The sequence below is a fragment of the Euprymna scolopes genome, chromosome 24 (assembly GCF_053919585.1).
Source record: "Euprymna scolopes isolate OS-2025 chromosome 24, ASM5391958v1, whole genome shotgun sequence".
Classification (NCBI taxonomy): domain Eukaryota; kingdom Metazoa; phylum Mollusca; class Cephalopoda; order Sepiida; family Sepiolidae; genus Euprymna; species Euprymna scolopes.
In genome coordinates this window covers 91,115,323-91,130,936 of record NC_136505.1, presented here as the reverse complement: position 1 = coordinate 91,130,936, position 15,614 = coordinate 91,115,323, and the positions used below count along the sequence as shown (strand labels likewise).

Below are 15,614 nucleotides of genomic sequence, written 5' to 3'. Positions count from 1 at the left end.
GTTAGACTTGAAGACAACCATATTGTAGTCAGCCGGAAAGCAGGAAAACGGAAGACAATTCCACAGGCGTGCAGTTCTAAGAAAGAAGCTTTGTTCATGTAATCTACGTTTAGGTTTAGGCACAGATAAAGAGTGGGGGGAATTATTGATAGTGTTTACAGCTAGACGAGTATTTCTTGTGAAAGTTTGGCGAGGGGGGACCATAGATTGAAGCTCAGTTGAACACTTTCCATGAAAATAACGATACTTCAGAGACAAACTCGCAACATCTCTTCTGTGAGATAGAGGTTGCAGGGAAGAGAAAAGGACATCTCCTACGAGGCTACGAAGTCTATTTTGAACTCTATCAAGGCAGGCCAAGTCCTTTCTAGCAGCTCCTGCCCAGATGTGGCAACAGTATTCCATCCTTGGACGTACCTGGCTCTTATATAGATAGAGAATAGCATCAGCAGTGAGATATCTACCGGATCGATAGAAAGATCCCACCATTTTTCCAGTGGCCTTGGCAACAGATTTGATGTAGGTGTTCCATTTAAGATCAGGAGTAATGGTCAAGCCAAGAAGCTTGTCAAAACTTGAGGCCTCCTGAAGACGAGAGCCATTCATTTCAATTGATGCCAGATGTGGATCAGAATGTTGATGATGTAAAGAGAGAAGCTTGGTTTTAGATGCATTAAAAGTAACCAGCCACTCCTTACCCCATTGCACTATGTGCTCAAGATCAGAGGAGAGAGAATTGGAGAGAACTTGGTCGTTTACTGTCTTAGATGTGCTACCATAAATGTCTACAAATGATGTAAGGATGTGATTTGGAAGATCATTAATGTAGATCAGGAAAAGAGTTGGGCTCAGGATGGACCCCTGAGGGACACCGGCATTAATACTGTGAGCTTCTGATTTTTGCCCCTCAACTACTACTCTTATGAACCTATCAGAAAGAAATGATTTAATAATTGAGAAGACATTTCCAGCAATACCATAGCTAGAGATCTTATGAAGTAAACCTTTATGCCATACCCTATCAAAGGCTTTAGATATGTCAAGAGCAATTGCCCTAGAAAGGTTGCCTCCGTCGAGGGATTTGCTAATCCTATGAGATATAACTGTAAGCACATCTGCTGTAGATCTAGCAAAACGGAAACCATATTGAGTGTTAGTTACGCAACTCTCACATTATCTCCCAATGTTATGTAATCGCTTTGTAAGAATTATGAGTTATCTCCCTTTGTCCGAACTCTTTACATTATTACCATTGTTATATAATCTGTAGTCTTCTGATTTGGGTTGACACTTAGCACTTTTTCATGTGCCCATATACCTGCATAAACTTCCATAAATAAACAGAACTTGATTTTAATTTTGTCACAGCTTGCCCAGTAAATGACCTTCAAAAGTTTGTCTTTCCAAATTATAAAACGATTTAATTGCTCTGTTAGCCAGTCATTAAATAACTTGTCTGCTATCCCCTCTCAACTCAACACCATCTTTTGGTTAAAGTTTTGACCAAGACCTTGTTTACAACAAATAGTTATGGGTTATCTCCCTTTATTAGAACTCTTCACTTGTTCCCCTTTCACTTGTTGAGCATGTATAAACGACTAGCTGGACACCTAGCGTTGCCCAGTCATACAATATGCTTAAACATATTTTAATTTATGCAGATTGCATATGTATTATTATAGACTGCATCCTCTGTTGAATATTATATATTAGAAGGAATAATTTGCCTGGTGGACTAATTTGCAAAAAAAAAATAAATAAATAATAATGTCGTACATCAAATTCCATCTGTGTTTATTTATAATATTATGTCAGCTGATATTTGGGTTTGACAATGAATGCCCTGGAAAAGTCACCTCTGATTAATGTTTAATTTTAAAATATGCAAACAAATGATTTGCAGCGATTTTAAATGGTACTTCTTTTATCGTAAATTGAACTCATTAAAGAAAAAATTAAAATAAAATGTTGAGGTACACCCAGTCTTGAACAGAGATCATTTGATCTGTAGTCAAATGCTCTACCACTGAGCTATACTTTCAGATGTCAATAATTCTGTTTGTTTTTTTTAAGAAATAATTTGCTACGATTTTATCTCCCTTGCCAGTTTAACGTAAAGTATTCCCCTGTAAAAATTCTTCTTTCTTATCTATAAGAAAGAAAGAAAAACTACTTTTAGGATCGGATTTTTTCGATACTTATCGGACGAATTTCTGTACAAAACCTATTTAAGAACATGTAAATTACCTTACCGTTTTCGAACCTATGAGAAAAGAACTCGCACATACACACACGCAAAGTGGCTTTTATAGAATACATTATACAACCTGTGGTATCGTAGACCTCCCCTTCCCCAAAGTTTTAGGAAGTGAAAAGAAAAAAGATGAAAAACAATAGCATAAATAGTTGATCATCAAAACAAAGTTAAAGGAAGTGAAGTCAGAAAGACAATATGGGGAGAAAGTTGTTCAAGGAACACAAAGGAACCTGAAGTAGGATTGTTAATCAACTAATTCCAAATATATTGACCTTACTGTTCGGTCCTTTGTTGCAGTTATGATCACACGATCATAACTGCAACAAAGGACTGAACAGTAAGGTCAATATATTTGGAATTAGTTTATGGAAAGTTTGGGAAGTGGTTATAGTCAGCTAACATACTTACTAATTTCCAGCATAGCACGACCAGAAACTGTGACAAGACAAATCAGTTCCTTTGCCTTTTTATCACCTGCTTGGTATTTTGATTTCAGTAATTTTATTTTTATACTTTCATAAACACATCCTGTATATAATATTTTGATTGCAGAAATTTCCCTCTGGACCAAATTTACCGTAGGCTTGCAACAACAGATGCCACATACAAATTCATTGTGTCTAGACTATTATCCACTACATTATGTAACTTTAAAACTTCATTATAGACAGATTCAGGCCTTATAATGCAATCCTACAATTCATCCTAGTAGGAGAGAAATCTTCACTCATCACCATTATCATTAGAGGAAGTAGTTCCTATTTTTCCCTCTAATTTATAACTGCCTCACTACCATCACTACGTACACAGAGTAGACTTAATTTCCCCATCACCCTTATTAACCGAATCATAAACTCATAAGAATAGCGTTCACTTGCGATTTTCAGGTTCAAAAAATTATTTCTCCCTTCGCAAATTCCACCTTTTCTCATTGGATACCACCTGTAATTCTCCTATTCCAGATTTTAAAACTTAAACAAAAACGAACAATCATGTATTATACACAACATGGCTGCTGTAAGACAATCATTACGCCAAATTGTTACACCATATACACACATGACACCAACATTACGTGTAGATTGTTTACTTCTTGGCCACTCACATATATTTAAACAAAACCAACAATAAAAACTTACTGACTGGCTACAGTTTTATTTGTTTTTATTTGTTATTATCTCTCATTCTTTCTCTAAAAAATTACACAAATTATTCCTTTTAGCGCTATTACTTATTTTAAAACTTACGGTTATTTTTAACTAAATACCTATGCAAATCGTTTTCCACGTTAACTCTTACTCATATTAAACCAGAACTTTGTCAACACGATCCTACCTTGGAGAAGGAAAACGATTCTGTCAAGGCATGTTTAAAGGTGCATCCCTTACATAGACAGTAGGAACGTATTGATAGGTCAAAGGTAAGCGAGAGAAAGAGGAGAGAGAAACAAAACAGGAACTAGAGAATACCACCTGTTGGACAAAACAAGGATTACCAAAAGGGCAAATAACTGATGTGTATTGAAGGTGTGTGTATGTATGTGTGCGCAGTTTGAATAATGCATGTTAGATTTAAAAGGGCATGTGTCTAAGATGGCAGGTCTCGGTAATGACAACAAATGCATGTTCTGCCACACAAAAATGGAAAATGTTAGTCATCTAGTATCAAATTGCAAGGTTCTTTTTGGGGGGACGGCTACTCCTTGACGAGACATGGAGTATGTAAGTACCTTCACTGGACCATCTGTAAAAAAATTAAACATCCAGTGCTGCAGCAAATCCTGGGAACATCAACCTGAAAGAACAGTTAATGCATCTAAAACCAAACTCCTATTTTTACATCATCAACGCTCTGATCCCCATCTGGCATCAATTGAAATGGATGGCTCTCGTCTAGAAGAAGCCCTATGTTTTGACAAGCTTCTGGGCTTGACCTTCACTCCTGATCTGAAATGGAACACGTACATCAAGTCTGTTGCCAAGGTCGCTGGAAAGATGGTGGGATCCTTCTACCACTCCAGAAGATATCTCACTACTGATGCAATTCTCTATCTATATAAAAGCCAAGTACGTCAAAGGATGGAATACTGCTGCCATATCTGGGCAGGAGCTGCTAAAAATAGCCTATCCTGCCTTGACAGAGTACAAAATAGACTTTGTGGCTTAGTGGAGGTGTCCTTTTCTCTTCCCTGCAACCTCTCTCCCACAGAAGAGACGTTGCAAGCCTATCTTTGTTTTATCGTTATTTCCATGGCAGGTGCTCGTCTGAACTCCAATCTCTGCCCCCCCCCTCGCCAATCTTTTACGAAAAACACCCGTCTAGCTGAATCCACTGTCAAAAACTTTCCCCACTCTTTATCTGTGCCTAAATCAAAATGTAGATTCGATGAACAAAGCTTTTTTCTTAGAACTGCACACCTGTGGAACTCTGTTCCGTCTGCCTGCTTATCTCCTGACGAAAAATTGGATTTCTTTAAGTCCAACGTAAACAAATTCCTGATGAACCGCCCCCTTAAGTAGACACTTTATTAAATATCCACACTAACGTACTGTACTTAAAATAACCCTTATCCCTAAGTGGCTTCCAGACCTTGATAAGTGGTGACCACCTTGTTAAAAAACACACAAAAAAACAGTTGGAAATGACTTATATGCCATACAATCTCTAGAGCCACCTACCTTGAAAATGCTGCTGTGAAACCTGACATAGTTATATAGAATAAGTCAGGGAGAGTGGCAACCTTGATTGAAGTGAATGTCCCTAATGATGGAGGTCTGAACAGAGCTGAAAAGGAGAAACAGACCAAATATCAAGGTCTCATGTACGATATGAAAAGAAACTGGAATCTTAGGGAGATATCAATCATACCAGTTTATAGGTGTCACGTGGCTTATGAAGAAGAACCTGAAGTCCTATCTAACTAATATTCCTGGTGAACCAAGTGCAAAAGAGATCCAGACAATTGCACTTAAGGGAACAACGAGGATACTAAAAAGAGCTCTCGGTTGGTTTCAATTAAAAGCAGAGGAATGTTAGCAGCTGGTTTGGCTGCCCCATACCCAGCATTACAATCTTCAAAAAAACAACAAAAAAAAACAAAACAAACTCTATTACATAAATATGGTTTCATTTAAGTAAGACATTTTTTCTGTCAACCGAACATCAGAAATCATTGATGTTTTTTTTATTCTTCCACCGGAACTGGCCACATCAGTTTTTTTTTTTTAATTTTTTAATTTATTTATTATTATTATTTTTTTAATCTCTGTTTACTTTTGTCATTGTTGTTTGTCTTCGAAGAAAGTTAAATAATTGCTATGGCATGATTGGTTTGTGGTGCTCAGTGGATTAGCTAGTCTTTTTAGTATCATTCACTTTGTTAATGAACTTTTTTTTTCCACTGGAAGAGTTTTTTTTCTCTCAACTGAACACCAACGTCATTATTTCAATATATTATAATTATAATCAGTACTTCTTTTTCAGAATAGTAGTTGAACATTTAAATGTTTTAAATAAATTAAATTGATGTCCAATTCTAATGATTTTTTATTTTATTTCTTTTTCAGGTGAGTATTGGTCATTCTTTCCCCTCCTCGTCCGTTTGGTGAGATTGTTTTTTTATTTTATTTTTATTCATATTTGTGTTACCAACAAAAAGAATAAAATCCTAATCTTATAAATTTTCATACTGTCTGTATGTGTATGTGTGACTTGCCTAAAGGCAAGTAAGGTACCGAAATGGAGCTTATGACCCAGCGGATGTTTTAGTGATATTTATATCCATGTTTGGTGTATGGAAATGCAAAAAATGCAAAAGAAATAACGATTTACTAAATATTTTATTAACTGGATATTTTTCCGGTATTCATCGGAAGTTATTATCTCCCTTAGTAAGTTTGGTTTTACTGTGTGTGTGTGTGTGTGTGCATGACGCGGTGTATCTCGGCCTAAAGGCAACCCACCCAGGCAAGTAAGGTACCGAAATGAAGCTTATGACCCAGCGGATGTTTTAGTGATATTTATATCCATGTTTGGTGTATGGAAATGCAAAAAAAAAAAAAAAAAAAAAAAAATGCAAAATAATAACGATTTACATTTTATTTACTGGATATTTTTCCTGTACAAGAACTCAAGTTTGCCCAGCTGGGCAAACTTGAGTTCTTGTATTTGAAATGATCATAAAACTCACACTATTTCTTTTTTCTTGAAAATATGTAAAAAAAACAAAAAAAAACAAAAAAAACAAACCCATTGTAGATTAACAACCTTTGCTAAATCGCTTTTGGAAATCGGTCTTCATTTTCCCAGCTAATTTCTCCTGGTGGTACTGGGTATGAAAAAGTGAGCGAGTTATTCCATATTCTGCTCAGTCGCTGATCTGTTTCAATAGCCAGAGTCCCCCAAATATATCCATATTCTAGCTAAAAATCAGATTTTCTCTCTGTTTACTACCGTGATAAAACCATATAGTCCTCCGTTCGACAACATCACCGTCCCCAACTTTCCATGCTCTTCTACTTTGTCTTTTCTTCTGGTTGTGCGATCATCCACATTGGCAGCTGTCGAGGGGGTGCGCATAGGCTCACAAATAAAACAACTCAAAAGAAAACATAGAAAACACATTTAGTTGGGCTCTAGGTGTGTGTATGACACCATCGACCCTGTACATGCTAACGTCCATATTTTAGTTTTTCTGTTGAGGCCATGTTCGCCAGTCAGTTGATCAGTTGATCTCCTCATCCTAAGTTCATTGAATCTGCCCATTCTTTTATTGTTGTTGATTTTCCGAGCTTATCTCTCTCGGTGGTTGTGACCATGGAAGAATGGGCAGTCTGTTATTTAATTCCTTCCCTCCACAGGAAGTGTGACACAAGGTCAGAAGTACGGAAAGTCTAGTCAGCACATTAGAGGAGCACTTTGGCCTTTTAAAAGTTGCTTCAGCAGCCCCATAGGCATTCACCTGTACCTTAAGCAATAAGTCTAGGACAACTGGAAACAGTGCCACAATAAGCGGAGAGCATATACAGCACTTGGTATTCCCAAATGGTCATCCATTTTAGTACTGACCAGGCTGAATAATGCTTAACTTTGATAATTTAATGTGATTATCTGATATAAATGTACGGGACTGTAAATATGAAGATAGGTTAAAATTAAACTTTTGGTGGTCTCGCATATTTATCGATCCAAGCAACTCCCAGTTTTTAAACTCATTGGAAGTAAACAATAATATTTATTATCTTCATATACTTAGTTAATTACAATCCAATCCCCATGGCATCCACCTTTACCTCCGTCCAGTGGTAGGATTTGCTCCTGCCACCGTGGTTTGTTCATCTGTCTCAAAATCTTGGTCCAGCTTTCAAACTGCGTCAACAGAGCCAATCTGAAATGGACTGCACTCCCATGCAACAGGCGTTTTACAAACAAAGACAAAAGAAGTCAAGGATCAGTTTTTTTTTCATAACACAAAATAATTATTGCGCTAAAGATTACAAGTTATAATGTTCATAAGCGTTGGTTACTTTGTACAATTTATAGGGGCAGCCGTTCGCTAACAAAGTTCTTTGTTTATTGTCAATTTATACATTAGAAAAAAAATCAACTTAGAAAGAAAATAGTGGCAAGTCTCAACCAGGATGCAATAGGAGGCGGGTGATCACCGAAGAAGATGCGTGTCTGTGTGTCATCTCAGATGTCTTTGCTTTTCGTTAAGCTGTAACTCCGCTTCCTTATTATGGGTTTCAAATGGCTATCAGCCAATCGGAAGCTGTCCCTTTGTCTTTCGCCCTTCGCTAGGTCCAGTCACGTTTCATCTCCAAAGGGGAGAATCCAAGTATTTCTATTATACCCAGAACTTTGGCAACCCCTCCTCCAATCGCTGGACAACAATTTTTTTAATGCTCACTTGAATTCGTCAGCCAGCAGGCTACAGGTTTATTACCCCTAACCTCTGTCTCCACTGAATTCATTCCAAAACTGAATTACCATATCAGTAAAAAGCAATAAATATCCATGCTTTGTGGATGGGCGATTTTATAGCTTCATTCTCAGCTCTCATCTTCACTTTGATGGTCCCATCCTCTTCTCTCTTAATTGACACATTTTCCACTGATACTCAACAACCAAATCTGGGACCACCCAGGAATTGGTTCTAAGGTCCGATTTTATGAGAAACAGTCTTTATCATGTGATAAAGTTTCTTTTTTGTTTTTCTTTCTATTTTCTTCCAATGTCCACAAATAAGTATGTGTGTATTGAATTGACGTCATATCAACTTTTTCTACAATGGCTTCTTTTTTTTCTGCATCCTTATCATATAAGCATCATCACTGCATCCGTGAACTTGTTACAACCAATCTAAAATGAAATAGTACGACAACAAAGCTCATCGGTTTCAAACAATGTCAAATCAGTAGAGAAATCCCTGACTGGAAACAGAAAGAAGCCGCCAACACCATGTAGAGAGAGGTGCACTATGCTCATTTTTACCCATTTAAAAAACCCCACATATTAACACTGTTCATGTTGTGGGCACAAGGACGGATTTTGTGGTAAAAATAACCACAACACTTCCAGGATGAATATTGGACAGCCAAGAGGTAAAAACCAGAGAAAAACGCCAGGACATTTCCAAAATGCCACATCAAATTCAATTTTTGCCACTTTTAATATCAATTTTGAAGCTCAGAGAAAATATATACTTGAGATAAACAAGCCAGTGAACTTTTAGTTCAATACCACTTCAGATATCACTTTAATTTCATAGCCAACATGGGAGTTGTTGGGAAAACCAACTTTTAAGACAACTCGTATTGCTTTTGGAGCATCGGGGGAAATAAGATACAACTAACTGGTAAATTAACATGCAATTTCTCTTTTAAAGAAAAATAATTTTCAAGTGTGTGTGCTATGTTTCTGATGCATCAAACCTGAATTTTATTGATTTGGATTTTATTGAAGAATTTGTTTTTAGCAATGTTCCCCTAAACCTGATTTTCAATTCTTTCAATATCAATGCTACAGCACATTTCAAGAACATACTTAAAGCAAAGTTCAATGTTTTTCAAGAGGGTCTTGAATGTTGTTAAAAAATTGAAGCGACTTTAAAACTGAAGGCAGGTGCTAAGCCAGTCTTCAGACCAAAGCGTCCAGTACCATATGCAGCTTTAACCACAGCAGAAAAAGAATTGTATCATTTACAACAAGGAGTAATCCAACCTACAAATTACTCGTCCTGGGCAGCGCCTGTTGTCATTGTGAAGAAGGCTAATGGCAAAATACGCCTATGTGCGGACTTCACCATAGGAATATTTACTAACCATACTGAAAGACTGGACCTTGCAGATGCACATCTACAAAGGGAAGTTGATGAAAATTCCAAAAATCTTCTCACTATCAATACCCAGAAGGGATTATTTCAATTTAATCGCTTTTCATTTGGGGTAAAGTCGGCTCCAGGAATATTTCAACAAACTATGGATACAATGCTCACAGGATTGCCAGGAGTTTCCACCTACATTGATGATAGTATTGTTACAGACGCATCCCAAGATGAACTTCTGCATCATCTTACTGTCACGCTGGATCGATTTCAACAATATGGATTTCACTTAAGACCAGACAAATGCAAATTCTTCCAAACTTATGTGAAATACCTTGGATTCATATTTGACAAAAATGGTCGAAAACCAGATCCGGACAATATTTAAGCAACATTGCATGCATGGGCTACCTCAGAAATTCCTTGGTCACGACTACACATGGACTTTGCAGGATCAATTAATGGACGACATTACTTAATATTGGTTGATGCTTACAGTAAATGGCCAGAAGTTTTCCAGATGAACCATACTACATCAAATGAAACTGGCAAGAAACTACAAAAACTTTTCAGCAGATTGGGCGTTCCTGAAATCTTGGTTTCTGATAATGGTATTGCATTTACCTCAGCATAATTTTCTAAGAGCATCTGAGATCTCTACCTTTCCATCCACAATCAAATGGCCAAGCCAAATGCTTTGACACATTTAAGAGAGCACTCTTGAAGTTAAAAGGGGAAGCAACTACTCGCAAGATCATAGAAATATTTCTAAGTAGCTACAGAGCTACCCCAAATCCAAATTGACCGAATGAAAATACTCCTACTGAAGCACTGATGAACAGAAAAATGTTTACCAATGGATGCTATTCATCTGTCATCAAATAATCTTCCCAAGAGAAACAGGATGGTAGAAAATAAATTCAATCACCATCAAGAAACAAGGTTACATAAATTCCTACCAGGACAACTTGTATTGACAAAATATTATCACAATGGGCAAGAAAAACGGACACAAGGTTACATCGTTCTGGTAATGTAATCTATAATGTGGATGTATAATCATCTAATTGGGTCAGACATGCAAATCAACTTCATCACTTATATCTTCCAAAGATACAATCAAATAAAATCATTCCATTAAATATTTTATTAAACACATTTGAATTACCCCAACATGTTCAAGAAATATGCAGTAAACAAAGCAAGTCTGAGAAGAAAGATCTAATTGAATGACACAACGAAGATACAAACCAACTTAAACTCTACAAATAGACGCATCAAACATCCTACAAGCACCATATTTCAAAGGGGGGGATGTTATTGCAATTAAAGGGGAAATCTCTAATAAAGTAAGAGTTATCGTCCTTTATAGATCCTCAGAGAGACTAGAGTTCTGGTAGGAACCAAGGACAATATGGACGATTCTCTTGAGACATGAATATCACTCTGTAAATAATTGTTTCTGTTGTGAATAAATTGTATTATGCTTATGAGCTTGTCTGCTTATTTGAATTTCAATAATTCCAACATTACCCATTTCTCTGAACATTACATGGAAATAAACATAATTCAATGAAAATAATCAGTTTCAAATATTTTTGTGTGTCAACCTACATTTTTATCGGGGTCTTCAAATTAAATAACGCAATTTATTTCCAACGAGTTTCAAAACTTGAAGTTGCTTGAATCGGTAAAAATGCGAAATCGCTAAAGCTTTTTAAACTCTGTCCAGTGGCAAAAGCTGTTGGCAGTATTGGCTTAGCAATCCAAACCTGATTGGTGGCTAATGAAAACATGTTATCATACATACTTTAAATAATCACCCAATCAAACTGTCGGAAGATACTGACTTTCTGACTCATAATGCATTAAACGTTAAAGTTGTTTCCCCCCCCCCTTACAAAACTGAAACATAAAAAAGACTGGATTCAGCATTAAATAACCCAAAAGGGTTGATATGCTGTAAAACACAACCAAACCAATTACAGTGACGTGTAGAGAACTTTTTCAGGACAAGTGCTCAAGTGAGAAAAACGGCAAATATGTAGTAACACAGGCCTATGATATATTCCTCTGAAAAGGGCACTTTTAAAATAAGAGTAAAAGGGCAGGTGCTTGAGCGAACCCTCCTCTCACCTCCCTACTCCATTTGAAGATATCAAGAACTTGAATCATAAAATCTTTTTCCAAATTACTAAATTTGCCATTAAATAACCTGAAAAGGGTTGATATGTCGTAAAACAAAATGACCAAAAACAAAATCCATCCTTTAAATACCCTTCCTTGTTCGGACCTTGTCTAGCCCACGCCTGACCACTAATGTTTGCAACAAGACTAGACCAAACCCTGCTTGAAGCAGTGATTCACATAGGTTTATTTACTTACTGTAAATGTCACTTTTTAAATAAAATCCAAAACATAAGTAAACGAAAGTTGATGTTAAATAAACTACACAACTTTTCTAACGGATGGGCAGACCGTGCTCTCGCTCTAGTCTCTTCTCCCTATGTGCAGAACATCCTGCAGGAGTTGGGGATAAGAAGGCGATTGTAGTGTTATATCATCACTGATCGTCAATTTAGAATTAATTCTGATTTATAATGACGCTAATCTGTGTTTGTTTAATTAACATTGACCCGATCAATGGATTATCTCCAACTGTTAATCCATTTGTCTGGCAATCAATATTTTTTAAGCGATTACTGTTTTCAGAAAATGCAAGTGTTGTGTCGCCTCATAACTCTTTCCTTTTCTTTTTTTATCCTTTTTCACTTTTTTCCATTCCTTTTTTTCTTTTTCCTTTTTTCTTTTTCCTTTTTTCTTTTTCCTTTTTTCTTTTTCGTTTTTTCTTTTTCGTTTTTTCTTTTTCCTTTTTTCTTTTTCCTTTTTTCTTTTTCGTTTGTTCTTTTTCGTTTGTTCTTTTTCGTTTTTTCTTTTTCGTTTTTTCTTTTTCGTTTTTTCTTTTTCGTTTTTTCTTTTTCCTTTTTTCTTTTCCTTTTTTCTTTTCCTTTTTCTTTTCCTTTTTTCTTTTCCTTTTTTCTTTTCTTTTTTCTTTTCCTTTTTCTTTTTCCTTTTTCTTTTCCTTTTTCTTTTTCCTTTTTCTTTTTTCCTTTTTCCTTTTTCTTTTTTCCTTTTCCTTTTTCTTTTTCCTTTTTTCTTTTTCCTTTTTTCTTTTTCCTTTTTCCTTTTTTCTTTTTCCTTTTTTCTTTTTCCTTTTTTCTTTTTCCTTTTTTCTTTTTCCTTTTTTCTTTTTCCTTTTTTCTTTTCCTTTTTTCTTTTCCTTTTTTCTTTTTTCTTTTTTCCTTTTTCTTTTTTCATTTTTCTTTTTTCCTTTTTCTTTTTCCTTTTTCCTTTTTCTTTTTCCTTTTTCTTTTTCCTTTTTCTTTTTCCTTTTTCTTTTTCCTTTTTCTTTTTCCTTTTTCTTTTTCCTTTTTCTTTTTCCTTTTCCTTTCCTTTTTTCTTTCGTTTTTCCTTTTCTTTTTTCCTAGTATCTTTCTCGTTTTTCTTTTCTCATTTCTTTCTATTTTTCTTTTTTCTTTCTATTTTTTTCCTTTCCTTTATCTCTTTTCCTCTTTTCTTTTTTTTTTTTTTTACTATTTTCTCTGAATTATATTTGATCTCTCTAAACTGAGCTACATTGATTTATATTATTTACATGTTTTGAACTGTTTCCATTTTTATTGTCATTTTTACAATATTTCGTCCATTGTAATCTCCTCTTCAGGTAGTTGTTTGAAGCCGCCTGTAAACGTCAGACTGAATCATTTAATTCACTGGTGATAGATTTCTTTTCTGTATTCCATGACATTTTCGATATCTCGTATCTTAAAAATGTTAAATGGTCTCTGGTAGGACAATTGAATACGATCAAGGGGAGCAAACTCCTTTTCTGTTCTAGGCGGAGTTACCTCCCCTCTTGTAATTCTATTATAAGTTCTTACATGGAGATGCAGGAATGGGACAAGATAGGCGCTGGCGAGTATCATTTAGAGAGTGACTTTGCACCTGTGTAAATGAAGATGAAGAGATATTACTTTTATCCGTGAGAGGTGTGACATATAAACTTAATATCGGACAAGGACTCATAAATGTAATTTGCACCATTCTATGCATTGCTTTCTTGTAAACGTCTACGTTAATTCGACTGAGTATTTCTCATTTCTTTTACTACTTTTTATCATCTGTTTGTTACGCACTTACACACACACATATTCGTCTTCTGCAAGGGATTAATAGTTGCTTGCGAGACCTGTGGAAATTCCACAGGGAACTCCTTCATATGTAATATATTGATGTTGGCATTCTGTAGATGTTCAGTGTAAATGGAGACGCTCTGATATTATTGTAACTTTTTTGTTAAAACTGCAAAAGTATTTCTCTAAGCTAGCACGAACACCCGGCAAAGCACTGTTGTAAAGTAAGCTGAAATATGATATTTTAATTCTTGCAGAGTTCAGATATATTATTATAGTTAATGTTCTATCGATTTTTATGCATTATAAAGTTGTGATTTCAAAAATAAAAATATCCATATGACTTTGGTTCATCAGCTTGAATCGAAACCGAAATAAAAACTTATGAACAAAAATGTGTATGTATGTATGTATGTATGTATATATATATATATATATATATATATATATATATATATATATATATATATATGAGAGAGAGCAAATAGTTAATAAAACATGTAAAAAAACACTTTGAAAAAGAGTTAAAAACATATTTAATCTGAAAAGGAAATGCTTAATAAATGGATAGTCCTTAATCCACGGAGTTTCGAAGAAATACTTTCCTTCTCATCAGAGGGTAGGAATTAGCAAAATGCGGGATCAGATTTTGCATACAAAAGTATTTGATGAAACTGCAAGTAAGTCAAAGATCTTACTTGATAACAAAAAGTGAAGCAGAGGGAATATGTTGAAGAAAAAGGTGATTTCACGTGAATGGATAGTCTGGTGAAAGGTAAATTATCCAATGACGGTAAAATCCAAAGATATAAATCCAAGAAAGTTAATTAAATTTCCATTCACACAAGTAAAATCCAAGGAAATCACGTAGTTGGAAGATGATCAAAAATAGTCCAAAAGGCCGAAATCCATGGAATAATTCACAAATATGTACAAGGAAAAGGGAGAAAATTCCAATAATATTAATAAAAGAAAAATAAGATATGCGTTTGACACGGTTGCTGAGACAAAATGTAATTAAGAAAAATCAGTGAAGAAGAGGAGAAAAAAATCAGTGAAGAAGAGAAAAAAAATTAAATGGTGGTAGAATTAAATATAAAATAAAAAAGCAAATGACAAAATGACGTTAAAAGGCGCAAAAAAATATAGGTAAAAAAAAAGGTCAACTGAAATGTACAGCTTATTACTTAAGAAAATGTCAGCAAGAGTTGTTAAGACACTAAATGGAAAAAATAAATTAATAAACTAAATAATAATTAAAAAATAAAATAAAAAATTTTTTAAGGGGAGATGATGACCGGTATCTGCAAATTCTGGATAAAGCAAATAAGTATGTAAGTAAATGCATATAGTAAAATATAAGTAAATATACATACAGGATATGAATGTGTGGGTAGATTGATGTATTCGATAGATAGGAAGGTAGATTGATATAGATTTATTTTTATATATATATATATATATATATATATATATATATATAACGCTCGAGTTCCTGCAGCCATCATTGAAACAAAAACTTATAAAGAATTCTTGATAAAATTATTTATAAAAAAAATAGATGACTTAAGTGCCATCAGCTATAATCGAAACCAGAACTTAAGAATTCTTGGTAAAATTATTTATAATAATAAATGGAAGTACATAAAAATTAAATGACCAGGATGTAAGTGTGACACAGAAAATAACCCGCACGCTATCGTATTAATATATAGATGTTATGCGGACATCCCTATTCATAACAACCCCATAACTTCTTCAGAAAGTCGTCTGTAACACGGTGTAGATATTTTTGAATTGTAAGCAAATAGTCAGCATGTTGTGTTGTGGGTGGTAGTAT

At 34.9% G+C, this 15,614-nt stretch overlaps 2 protein-coding genes across 26 annotated transcripts in view; one reads left to right on the top strand and one right to left on the bottom strand.

Annotated features, from left to right (window-relative positions):
- Positions 1-15,614, top strand: part of LOC145246840 (adenosylhomocysteinase-like 1) — a 736,073-nt gene that overhangs the window by 215,453 nt on the left and 505,006 nt on the right. The window lies entirely within an intron of this gene.
- Positions 1-15,614, bottom strand: part of LOC145246842 (uncharacterized) — a 323,121-nt gene that overhangs the window by 120,480 nt on the left and 187,027 nt on the right. For 11 of the 19 annotated variants that reach the window (XR_013863191.1, XR_013863182.1, XR_013863187.1 and 8 more), the window contains exon 4: positions 4,936-5,041. The exons of the other annotated variants lie outside the window; for them this stretch is intronic. The gene's annotated coding sequence lies outside the window, so the exon portion shown is untranslated. The remainder of the gene's footprint in view (positions 1-4,935; positions 5,042-15,614) is intronic. 19 annotated transcript variants of the gene reach the window in all.